Raw genomic sequence first — 13,470 nt, forward strand, 5'->3', positions numbered from 1 at the left:
TGTGAAATAATGTTAATTTTGGGTATATTGGTACACTCTCAGGATGAGAAATTATATTTATTTGGATAAAAATATATTCATAATAAACATTTTGAAATTGACCCGAGCTTGATCAAAATAATCCAGGACTGATATAAAAATGTTTATACTTGTCCACATCCTTCAACTTTAGCTTCTTTGTAGGCCAAAGTTGAATGAACACAAGAACATGATTACTAAAATAAAAAGATTATTCCAGAAAACTAACATCATAAAAAGGAAGACAACAACTAAACCAATTATCTTATGGATGCTTTTTTGCTATCACATTTAAGAGAGTCAAAACCGCAACATATACCTTCTCAAACCTTCACAGTGGAAAACCCTGCTGATCTGGTATTCAACATAAAAAAAACATACCCTAATACAAAAATAGCAAACAATCTGAAAAAAAAAATCAAAAAAAAAGAAGAAGAGGAAATGTAAAAGTTCAAGGCGGCACAAACCCTAGGTCCCAAGAACACCATGATCTACAAGGAAAAAATAAAAGAAAATCTATGTTTTGAATATTTGATTTCTTTTTAGATCCACAAAAAAAGATGAGCATACGAACACAATAAACAATGAGAGTAAGAGACGGTCGCACAAGGAGAGTCAAATTCAACACAAATACATAGAGACAGATTGAAAAAATAAAATAAAATACAGATGCAAACAGAGAAGCATCAGACAAAAGATCAGAGAAGAAAATTGAAAAGAAAAAACACGACAAAAAATACACATGAATACCGAATCAAGCTTACAAGCAACAAATAGAATCATCCGGAACTCAAATGAGTCACAAACAAGGAAGCCAAAAAGTGTAGGTAGTCTTTATTCTAACATGCACAAATATTACATTGTTTAAAATTTCTAATTAGTTCTAGTTTTTTTTTCCTAGAGATGAAGGATAAGTTTTGAATGAAGAAGAAAATAAAAGAGAGAAACCATGAGCTGGTAGGTTAATCGAGATGAATGAGATGGAGGGAAATTGTGTAGGAGAATAAATGAAAAAAGGAATCTTTGGGAGTAAAGAAAAGGTTGGGAGAGAAAAGAAAGTAAACATATGAGTTTTAGGATTAGGCTTGAAACTAATGAAAAAAAAGGAAATTAGATGGTTTTTAAAATATTAAATAATAATTTAATAATTTCACATGTGAAAGTGGGAGGTTTGCTGCTAATTTGAAGGACTTTTAGAGTCATTGAATAAATTAATGTTTTAATCCCTCGTCGTTTGGTGTTTTTATAATTAATTTTTTTTTAAAATTCAAGTTAATCCTATGCAGATATGAATACATTCAGTTCAATTTCTAATTTCGTTTAAATTTATTTTATTAATTCCTTATATATAATTTAAATTATGATATTTTTTATTTTTTGTTAATTTAATTAAATTAATTATTTCTGTATTAATTGTGAGCTTTTAAAATTTTTTTATTTTGCCTTTGAAAATTTACCTAAGGTATTGTTTCACAATTTGTAAATAATTGAGTCATTAGGTATAGAATAATTCAAGTTAATTAGAAGCTAAAACCCCTAATAAAATGTCATAGGTAAAAGCGATATTTTCTTGGGACAAGTATTGTAAGGGTACTAATAATTTTTTAAGCATAATTGATAAGTGCTAAAAGTAATATATTTTAATCTCATTTTCAATACGTTTTTGGGTGATTATTCGATGTTAATGGTGAATTTTATGCTCCTAATCCTTTAAATTTATGGTTTTATACTTAGGAGAGCATTTGGGAACAAAACGACTGAAAACTGGAAAATCAGATTAAGGTACAAGAGCCACACAGGCCGGCCCCTTCCACATGGCTGTGTTAGCCACATGGCCATGTGGCAGGCCGTGTCAGTTGTGCAAATTTGCACTTTGAACTGTGAGAAAACGCAATTTTTAAGTTTTTCGGGCATTCTAAAACATATATATGACAAAAATAAGAAGATAAGAGAGAGCCGTCATAGAATACTCAAGAAAACAACTCGAAAAACACCATTAAAGCCGATTTCTGAAGCAGATTTCCGTCAGGATTGAAGATTCTCATTTGATTTCTAAGGAGATTATCATGAGTTTCTTTATTTCTTTCGGTTATACTGTATCTTGGATGTTTCTATTTTCAAGCATGAACTAATTTTCTAAATACCTAGGACAGATGAACCCTATGATGAATTTGTCTTTGAATTTTTCTTTTAAGCAATAAATACTTAGATCTTGTTCTCAATTATGTGCGCTTAATTATTGGTTTGATATGTCTAGATTATTGATCCATGTTTGATGTGCTTAAATCAAAGGAGGAATAAACCCTGTGTAAGAGTAGATATTGCGTAATTGAGTGTAGTTGCATGTAATCCATAGAATGACATAAATCTCCCGAATTAGAGTCAAATCTAATAGGAGAATTCATAGATTGAGTTAATGCAATAATAGGGGTTTTAATTCGAAACAAATTTTAATTAATCAACCTAGAATTAATTACTTTTACTCTCAATATACAAAGTAAAGAAATAGTGTAGTTTAGATTGATTATTAATCTAGGTGGATTCTTTCTTGGGTATTATTTCGCTTCTTGATTATTAATCGTTTGTTTTCCTGATTTGTTCTTTGTTGCATTCATAGTTAATTAGTTTATTTAATTTTAGTTTTCAATCAATCACTCGAATTTATCGGTTAAATAATAGAAATATGATAATTACTAGTACTTTTAGGGTGCATTTGGTTCGCTGTAATGGAATAAAGGCGTAATAGGTAATCCTTTTGTTTGGTTGAATGGAATGGAATAGAGGCGTAATTGTTTTCTTGTGTTTAGTTGAATGGAATAGATGGGTAATAACATAAGAAAAAAAACTAAAATGACTAGAATACCCTTAGCAGAATTTTTTTAGGTAGATGATTATTGTTATTGTTATTAAATTTTAATAAGATTATTAATATAAATAATAAATAATTTAATCATATTTTAACATAATTATTATTAAATATAATTTAATAAAAATATATAATTTAATAAAATTATTAATATTAAATATTCTTATATGAATTTATTAAAATCATAATATATAATACTATAAAATATAATTTTAACATAATTATTATTAAATATAATTTAATAAAAATATATAATTTAATAAAATTCTTAATATTAAATATTCTTTATATGAATTTACTAAAATCATAATATATAATACTACAATACCAAATTCTATTAATCTGGTCCTAACTTTAAAAAATTCAATAAAATTAACCTTCAATTTTACATATTATATCAATTTAACCTTTATTATTAAAATTCAAAAATAAAAATTAAAAAACTAAAAAATTTGAACATTTATTTTTCGATAAAAATACATACAAAATTATAAAAATATTTATAAATAAATGAATATCTATTTTTCTCATTTTTTAACATGACATTTATTTATTAGAATAATAAATTTATAAATAAAACAATTTAAGGAGAAAAAGCAATGAAAAAAATTAGACAAATTTAAAAAAAATTTAAACATTAATGCCGCCATGCTTAATTTTGATAAAAACTACAATCTAATATTGAAAAAGATAAAGTTGACGTCCTTAGATTGTTGGCCCAAAACGCCAAATTTACATCCATATTTTTAAACTGCAATACATATTTAATGTGCTAAAATATCATTAGTGGAACAAATAATTTAATTATTCTACAATAAAAAAATATTAGCAGTAATAAATAACTTTAGAATTATATTTTGCATAAACATAATTTTCATATATTAACAAAAGGTTCAATGAAATTCATGAAATTCTATGTCATAATCCATATGTTATACAGTTTTGCCACATCAAAAAGTTAGAACATTGTAATGAAATACCATCCCAAATATTACAAACAGAAAAAGTTACGAAAATATCATCAACAAAACCATAATTTTTAATGGTCAGCAAGAAATCTTCTGACCCATTCCAACTGCACATTAGAAGGTAACCTAAAGAAAACGAGCATTTGAGTTGGATGATCTGGAATTTTACTCAATGCTCAAAACCGCTCGTCCTCTGTTAAACCTTCTATTTCACATAAGGTTGGATATAAATTTGTAGCTTTTTCTTGGATGATCTGGAATTCTTCTGACTTCTGTTGAACTACCACATCGGAGGCAATACTCCTACTGATTTGTTCGCCAATGGCCAGCATGTTTTCCGCCAATAAAGTCTCAACATCATGAACAGAAGAAGAAAAATGATCACTTGCATTAGAATTCTTTTTTTTCTTCTATGAATATGAGGAACCCCTTTGGTTTCTATCTGGTTGCGGCTCCGTAGCAGAAACATCCATGTCATCCAAAGAGAACTTAGCATCGCAGTCATAGTATTTGTTTCTTTCTTCATTAATATCTGCAGTAGGTACATCCTCAACATTTATTTCTTCAAGAACATAAGCGGCTGTTTGAGCATCTTTCCCAGTCACTCGATCTCTTGCGTATATGGTAGTAAGTTGGTCGTAGTAAGGGAAACTATGATGTCTGAATTGACCGGCTTCTTTATGACTCTATAAAAATGAGGAAATCATATTAGTTATAAGTTTGGTAAAAATAAGATAATAAAGACTTGAACTAATTCTTGCCTTTAAATAAGAGTCCCAAACCGCATCTTCAACAACAACGAGCTGCCTATGCTCATCCCAACCAAAACTGCTTGTGTTTTGGCCATTAAGCATGTCATACACGATTGACCAATCCCTTTTTAGTAACCTAATCCTTGACTCAATATTAGGTCTAGCCTTCAATATTGCATTGGGTAAAGCCTTTTCTAACATTTTTTCCAACTCATTTAAATAACTGGCTTTGAACCCCGTATCAGCATTAAATGTTCCAACATTGTGCAAGTCCACAATGCAGGAAACCAATGCAGCATCTTCTTCTGGAACCCATTTCCTTTTGGTTCCTCGAGATGCTTGGGAAGAAACATTTGATTCTGAAACACCTGACATAATTATCTTAAGAAAAAAACAAATTAAAATTAAGTTTAATATCATGAATCAAAAGGGGAACACTTTATAAAATTAAAATTAAGTTCAATATCATGAATCAAAAACTCAACACTGTATAAAATTATAACACATGATGAATGAAAAAAAATCAAATTATAATTCAATAAGTTTAGTACAATACAAAAAACAATTCAAACACCGTTAAAGTTTCACAAATTAGATACATAAAATAACATAAACAAATTAACTCAAACTCATTTTCTCCCTAAACCTAACTAATTTCTAGATGCTTGCCATTCATCGAACATTTGGTTGGCTAGTTCCATCCTCCAAGTAGCCTAAGCATCCGATGGATGAATATTGACGATATTCGGTTCATCATCATCTACCACATTACTAGGCAATCCTTCTCCCACCTCCGCTTCAATAGGATCAATACTCATATGGGTTCGAATAAAATTATGGAGCAAACAACATGCAATGATTCTATTGTGCACCCTTACAGGATAGAATGATGGACTCCTAAGTATTCCCCATCTAAGTTTTAATAACCCAAAGCATCTTTCAATAACATTACGTGTTGAGGCATGTTTCATATTAAAAAATTCTTGCGGAGTACTTGGCTGATAACCCTAACGCCACTCATTCAAATGATATTGTTGTCCTCTAAAAGGTGCAAGAAATCCCTCACAATTTGTGTATCCAGCATCAACTAGATAATAACAACCTATAATTTTTTTAAATGATCAATTTCCCAAAAAAGTTTGATCTTTAATGAATAATTCAAAGTCCTCTAACTATCCACTTTACCATGAGAAACTTTTAGTCCATGTCTCCTACTAATGGCATCTCGAAGAACTCGTCGATCAGCAACAGAACCTTCCCAACCAGGAAGAACATAAACAAATTGCATTTCAGGTGTACAAACACCTAGCATATTTGTTGCTATGTCACCTTTTCGCGTTCGATATCTAGGTTTATCAACTGTTGGAACCCTAATCTTGATGTGGGTTCCATCAAGAGCGCCTAAGCAATTCTATATCACATGTTATAAAACCTTGAGTTAAGAAGCTAAATTTAAATCTAAATCAACTAAATTATGTACAAGTTATATATAAAACTCAGTCCAATACCTTAAACCATTTCCACCTTGTGTCTGAAGAATTAGCTGTAATTGGCTCTGCCTTTTTAAATAACACATCTTGTAAGCGTATGACAACATTTAAAACACTATGAAATGATCTGCTAACAGTTTCCCCGGACCTATTGAAGTGATGCTTGATAACTCGATTTTTAAGATGATGGGAAATGATATGTAAAAACATTGCCACTTGCTCATCAACAAGCATGTGCCTTGACGACTTCAATCCCCTTAACGTTTGTAACATCTCACATAGTTTGAAAAAGGCAAATCTATTCATCCTAACTTGTTCAATACAGGTCTCGTCACTAGCATATATAAGCCTTTTCACATAATCCCATTGTGCATAAAAATCTAAAATATAGGACCTAATCCTTGGTATATAAGTATGTAGGCTATCGATGGCACCCAATGTAAGTAAAAACCAACTCGAAATTCTACAGATTTGCAACCATATTGTCAATGCAATACCAATTCTTTTACGCCTCACACTTTGTGCAATTTAAGGCAGACGAGCCATTACTGCAAGATATTAATGTGTTCCATATTGTCAAATCGTAGTAAAAGGGTCACATTTCTCCAATCATAATTTCAATAACAGTAAAATAAAATTAAATAATTTAATTGTCAAAGAACTTACAGTGATTGTGTGAAAAGAAGACACTCAACTGTGGGTGGAGGAAGCAATCAAACAAACCGCTTCAATAGGAAGCAATATCACACTATCAAAGAAAAATGAATAATACAAATTTAGAATCTTAACGAAGCAAAAAATAGAAATGAAAATTATCTTTGCAATTTATATCTCATGTATCATTGTATTAAATTATTTAAATCTCATGTAACCTAACTATCTTTTACTTTCCACTATCATCTCTAAGAAGAACATTTTAACATTTAAATGTATTTTTTGACAACATTATAATAATAAAAACTAGCACACTGCACATTTAAAGAAAGTTGAGAGAAAAATGGTTTCAATTCACAACATTATAGAAGGTTGGTATTTTCATCAGCTTTGTAATACAATTATATCTATGATTTTGCGGATTCAATTTTAATTTAATTTAGACCATCACTGATCTGATAATAATAAAAATTACGTGAGCGCGTATTATTTTCAAGAACACTTTCAACTACATCAAGCATTACCACAAATTACAATTCCGATTTCCAAAGTGCAGATAAATACATCAATGAAAGCCAGCTTATATACATATATTGGCCTGAAGAACAAGATGAGGAAGCAACTTGGGCATGTATATATATATGTAGTTTTTCTTTGGTTTTATCAATATCCTATGCATACACGTTTACCATGTACCTTACTACACCTGCGACCTGGCTTTGGATTCGGTATTGGATTCCTTTTTTTTCTGCAGAAATCAACAATATCACTTATTTTAAACACAAAAACCAAAGCTAAGAAAATCAAACCCAAATCTCATAATTAAGCTAATTTACTATATTACTAAAAACCAAAAAAAAAAAATGCTTTGTTTATATATGGATCAAAGTAAAGCATAAGGTAATAAAACCAGACCCAAATCTCACAATTAAGTTGATAAATAAATTTGGTCTTACTTTGGATAACTAGAGCACAAGTTGATGTTGGAGTAGTGAAAATAACAAGAGTGGACCGCAAAAGAATGCAAGCTTTATTATATATTTATTAAATTTATTAAATTTATTATATTTATTATGTATGTAAATTTCGAATCAATATGGTATCTTTATTATATCAATTTGATATACTATTTTTTAATATATATTTAATTATCAACAGTTTTTAAAAATAAAATAGTATATTTTAAATGAAATTGAAATAGGCTGAAAAAATGATACATTATTAAAATATTATTCCATAACTCACTTCCAAATTCTATAAAACTTAAAAAAGAGATAGTGTCCAATTAAAGCCTCACTTGTAAGTCAAAGAACATACTTACATTTATTGCAATACAATTTAATCAATCACAATTGATGAAGGTACTCAATCAACTAACTAAACCAATTTCGCAAGTTATTCACAATTACATGTAAACAAATTGCCAATCTCCTTGTTTTCCGTGCTCATGGTCGTGCAGTAAGATGATAATTATCATGATTTATCATTTACATTTATCCATAAAAAAAATCAAGCTAAAGTAACAGCAAATGAATCACAGTCAATCAGCCAATCAACCTAGTGACAGACAGTCGCATTTTAAGCAGGCTATTGAGTGAAAAATTGGTTCTAACAAAAGAGAATAACCCCATTAAAAGATGGGGAATGGGTCTTGCCTACTTTTTCAGAGGACAATTGGAAGAGAATATAGGTGTTGGCTCTTTGGTTCTCAATCTGTGCAGGCTTGTTCAACTGGAAATTCAAATCCTTTAATTTCATTTCACTTTACCAATTCAAACGTACTTACATAAAATGTACATTTTTCAATTATAACATTCAATTTAACTATCAATTATAACAAGTCTTGTAATTACTCGAATAAAATTTTTGAACTACCTCAACTTAAGAAATTCGATCCCAAATTCAAAATTTTCAATACCAATAAAAATCAACTTATTACATCACCACTTGCAAAATATAACTATAAAAACATTACTATGGAGTAAACCACAAAAAAACAGAACATATAGTTCTCATAGACACCGAAACTTGATCTACATGATGAAGTATCGTAATTGAGCCATGATCCATTAAATACTCATCATGGTCGATATAACTCCTCAAGGGAGCAACATCTATCACTCTATCGTCTAAGCTAATGCTTATAACAGAGGTATCAAACCTCTTATTATATCCCTTACATTCACAACAAAGAATTCCTGCAAAACCAAAGTAACACGAATACAAACAAGCAAAATAGAAGGAATTCATTCAAACTTGTGCTTTAAAATTGTAGTGCACACTCACAGCTTCATAAAGGAAAAAAATAAAAGGGAAAATCTTGAAAATAATACCTTTTCCTTTCTGATAAGCTTGCAACCTTCAACATGATCAAAACCAGGAGGCAGATTTCCACTTAGGGTTGGCTCTATTTGCAGGATAAAAAAGTTCCATGGATTGTGATGGGCAAGTCCAGTATTACAATTGAAAAAAATAAGGTAAAATTGAAAAAACATGAAGCTAAAGATCTATTGTTAATTGTGATGCACAAGTTTAGTATTACAATTTCAGACATCATAAAATGTTTTGTAAAACTATCCAAGCACTCACACATTTGGCAGCACATGAAGCATAAGAAAGGAAACTCTATGAGAGGTTTACATGAAGCATGCTTCACTCAGTAATACCATATATACGATGTCATAATAGGCAAATCATACATGATATATTTGTCACTAGATCTTACAGAAGTGAAACTAACATACTAAAGCTGCCCATCAATTGATCCAAGCCCAAATTTACACCTAATTTCTAGTGAAACTGAGCTGAGACAATAACTACATCATAATCTAACATTATGCTCCAGCACCAGCAATTTCCATTGGATCAATATTGCAGATACCATAATTTTATTTGCACCAGCAGATACCATAATTGCACTTATAGATTCTAGAAACTCGTACTTCTTTTTTGCTTCAATATTCATTAGAGAATTTACCTGTTTTCCTTAAACGAAAAAGAAAAGTCACGAAATCGTGCATGAAACATAACGAGAATTGAACATAAATAAGCAGGGCGTTTCACAGCTGAAGTGAACATACTAAATTAAAACGGGTTCTTTCGAAAGTAGATTTTGAATTCTCTAGTTACTTACGGGATCTTGGAAAGAATGCTCAAGATTTGCACCTAAAACATCTAATATTTGCACCTAATATTCAAGATTTCACCTAGTGGACTCGGAGGTATTTAAAATTTTATCAATGCAGGTCAGAATAAGCTATCAGATATTGGAGACAACAGAATAGATACCTAAGCAGAAAAGACCAGATTGTGTAAACATTCCATCCAGGTAATTAGAAACATAATTTTTCATATTAAGGTGAGCAAAGAGAACAAATCAAGAACATAAGTTTTCAAGAAAAAGGCATAACATCAGGATATATAGTTCAAATACAAAAGAAGTACAATTATTACATGGGCTGACTAGCAATTACTTGAGGCAGCCTTGGTTAGTATTACAACATTAAACCTGAATAACTTGGGAAGAAGCAGCAAAACATTGATATAAAGTGTTCTAAATGCAGCACATAATCAAATTACCCAATGCAAGTAAGAAAAATGGACTACTTTATGAGTCTTTTTTTTATCAGTTTCTTTATAGATATTGCCAGCACTGCTATTTACTTGTTATCTTCTAAAAGTCATTATATGAATTTTCATTTTCATTTCTCATATTTAGTACTTAAATTACAAACCTTATCCAATAGTTTATGAAATAATAATGTTGGGAAGAAAGTTTGTGTTTTTTCATCTGAAAAATCTGATGGTATTTGGGATGTTACAGAATTGTAGCAATCAAAGGACCTACATACATAGGACACTAATAACTTGATTAATGGTCTAAGAAACAAATGGAAGGATATCTATTGTGATGATTTATGGTATTGAAAGAAAGCAACCCATTATTGCAACAAGAGAAAAGAGGGAAATCTCGGGAGTGCCCTTAGCTAAGCATTACGCTCTGCACAACTAAAATCAAATATTTCAAAACAGCACAAGCATACACCCAAATCATGAGGAAGAAAATAAAAATTCATATTAAGTAAAAAAAAGAGAAGAATCACTTGCCGAAACAATTGAGCCGGAGATCTGAGACGGTGGAGTCGGCGAAAGATGTCAATATGACAGTGGAGGTGACTTTGCTGGCAGCTTCTGTTAATGTTGGGAGGGAGAGGGTGGAGGTCGATTTCAGGTAGGGAGGGAGGGTAAAACAGAGACCGATTTGGGAAGACATCCGTAATAGGGCTAATCGTCGTTTTGGGAAGGGAATACAAAAGCAGAGAATTTGGGGAATAGGTCGGTAATGTAATAGGCGCGTAATAGGCATTACAGTGAACCAAACACGAGATTAGGTGGGGCGCGCAGAATAGATGGGTAACCGCATACCCATTACAGCGAACCAAACACGCTGTTAGTCTTCATGGGAATGATATCTTTGCTCATCGTAGCTATACTATTAATTGATAGGTGTACTTGCCTTAGTCAGATTTTTAGCTAGTTCACGATGCATCAAGTTTTTGGTGCCATTACCAAGGACTAGAATATTAGGAAAACTTTATTTCTATTAATTTAGCCATTTTATATTTTAATTTTTTTGTTTTTAATTTAATTTTTACATTTTAATTTTTCTTTTGTTTGATTCTGACAGGTTTTTTAGGTCTTTGACTAGAGGCAACCGATTAGAATCGTTAATTTTTAACAGTGAGATTGAAAAGCCTACTCGCAGAAATCAGAGAGAAGTTAGAGAACCAGGGCAAGATCAATAAATTTTAATAGATGATAAATAGCAAAAGGATATTATTGCGGAGATGGAGGATAATCAAAATAATCAGCAACCTCTTCCACGTCCTGCTCTTCGGACTATGTATGATAACGCTAAGCCTGCTCTGATTGGGGCTAAATCAAGTATTGTCAGACTGACAGTTGCTACAAATAATTTTGAGATCAAGCTGAACACAATTCAAATGGTGCAGCAATATGTTCAGTTTGATGGGTTGTAAGATGAATATTCGAATTCTCATTTGGCTAACTTTCTAGAGATTTGCGACACATTTAAGATTATTGGAATTACTGATGATATCATACGCTTACGGTTGTTCCCATTCTCTTTGAGGAGCAAGGCAAAATAGTGGTTGAATTCACTTCTACGGGGTTCTATCACAACTTCGTATTAGACGATTGAGAAGTTTTTATTGAAATATTTTCTACCAGCCAAAACAGCTAAGTTGAGGAACGACATCTCTTCGTTTGCCTAAATTGAGCTTGAGACATTATATGATGCATGGGAGGGATTTAAGAATCTTTTGATAAGGTGCCCTCATCAAGGATTACCTTTGTAGTTACAAGTTCAAACTTTTTACAATGGCTTGAATCCTTCGACTAGACAGATGATTGATGCAACAGCTGGCGGAACATTGAATAACAAAACACCTGAGGCAGCCCAAGAATCTATTGAAGAGATGGCATTGAATAATTATCAGTGGAAAGTCATAAGAACAAAATCCATCAAGGAAGCCAATATTTTTAATATGGATGCAATTGCTATGTTGGCGAGTCAAGTTGAAGCACTGAGTAAAAAGATTGATGATTTGAGTTACAGTAAACATGTGAATTCGGCAATGCAATGCGATGTGATAGGAGTGGGGATGATTAATTTAGAATATTCACCCTTCAAGTTTAACATGGAGCATGAGCAAGTCGAATTTATGGGTAATAACTTTAGACCTCAAAATAACCCATATACCAATAATTATAATCCAAGATGGAGGAATTATCCAAATTTTTCTTGTGATGGTCAAGGAAATCAAAGGTCACAACCTCCTCCGGGTTTTCAGCAACCTTATCAGTAAGAGAAGAAACCAAACCTTGAGGAGATGTAGCTAAATTTATTTCGTTGTCCAAAACTAGATTTCAGAACACTAAGACAACTCTAAAAAATTAGCAAGCATCGATTCAAGGGTTTGAAAATCCAATTGGACAGCTTGCTAAACTAGTTTCGGAGAGACAACAAGGTAGTTTACCTAGTAACATTGAATCCAACCCAAAGAAGCAAGTCTATACAATCAATGTTCGAAGCGTGGGAGGGTTAGTCGAGCTTGAAAAAAAGCTAAATTTAGAAGCTATTAAGAAAAATGATAAGGTTGAGGAAAGCAAGAAAGAGTATAAGCTAGTGGTCAGAGAATATAAACTATGAATACCATATCTGGCGGTAGTGAAGAAAGACCGCATGAACGAACAATATGGTAAATTTTGCAGATGTTATAGCATACAAAATTTTTGAAGGAGCTGTTAACATATAAAAGGAAGTTAGATAACTTGTTACCTGTGGAGCTCAATGAGGATTGCTCGGCCATTCTCCAAGACAAACTACCCACCAAGCTTAAAGATTCAGGGAGTTTTACTATTCCTTGTTTTGTTGGTAGCTTAAACGTAGAAAAAAAACATTGGTTGATTTAGGTGCAAGTATAAATTTAATATCTTGTAAATTGTTCAAACAACTTGGTCTCGGAGAACCAAAACCCATTAGGATGAGTATTCAATTAGCTGACAAATCAATTAATTATCCTAGAGGTATTATTGAAGATGTACTTGTCACAGTAGACAAATTTACATTCCCTGCTAATTTTGTTATATTGGACATGGATGGGGATATTAAGGTACCTATTATTTTAGGTCGACACTTT

At 31.4% G+C, this 13,470-nt stretch overlaps 1 non-coding gene across 1 annotated transcript; it reads right to left on the minus strand.

The window, feature by feature from the left end:
* Positions 1-12,009: 12,009 nt before the first annotated feature.
* Positions 12,010-12,116, minus strand: LOC121214306 (small nucleolar RNA R71). Its single transcript, XR_005909890.1, has one exon. It is a non-coding gene; the product is annotated as a small nucleolar RNA R71 (small nucleolar RNA).
* Between the last annotated feature and the right edge of the window lie 1,354 nt (positions 12,117-13,470).

The sequence above is a fragment of the Gossypium hirsutum genome, chromosome D01 (assembly GCF_007990345.1).
Source record: "Gossypium hirsutum isolate 1008001.06 chromosome D01, Gossypium_hirsutum_v2.1, whole genome shotgun sequence".
Taxonomy (NCBI): domain Eukaryota; kingdom Viridiplantae; phylum Streptophyta; class Magnoliopsida; order Malvales; family Malvaceae; genus Gossypium; species Gossypium hirsutum.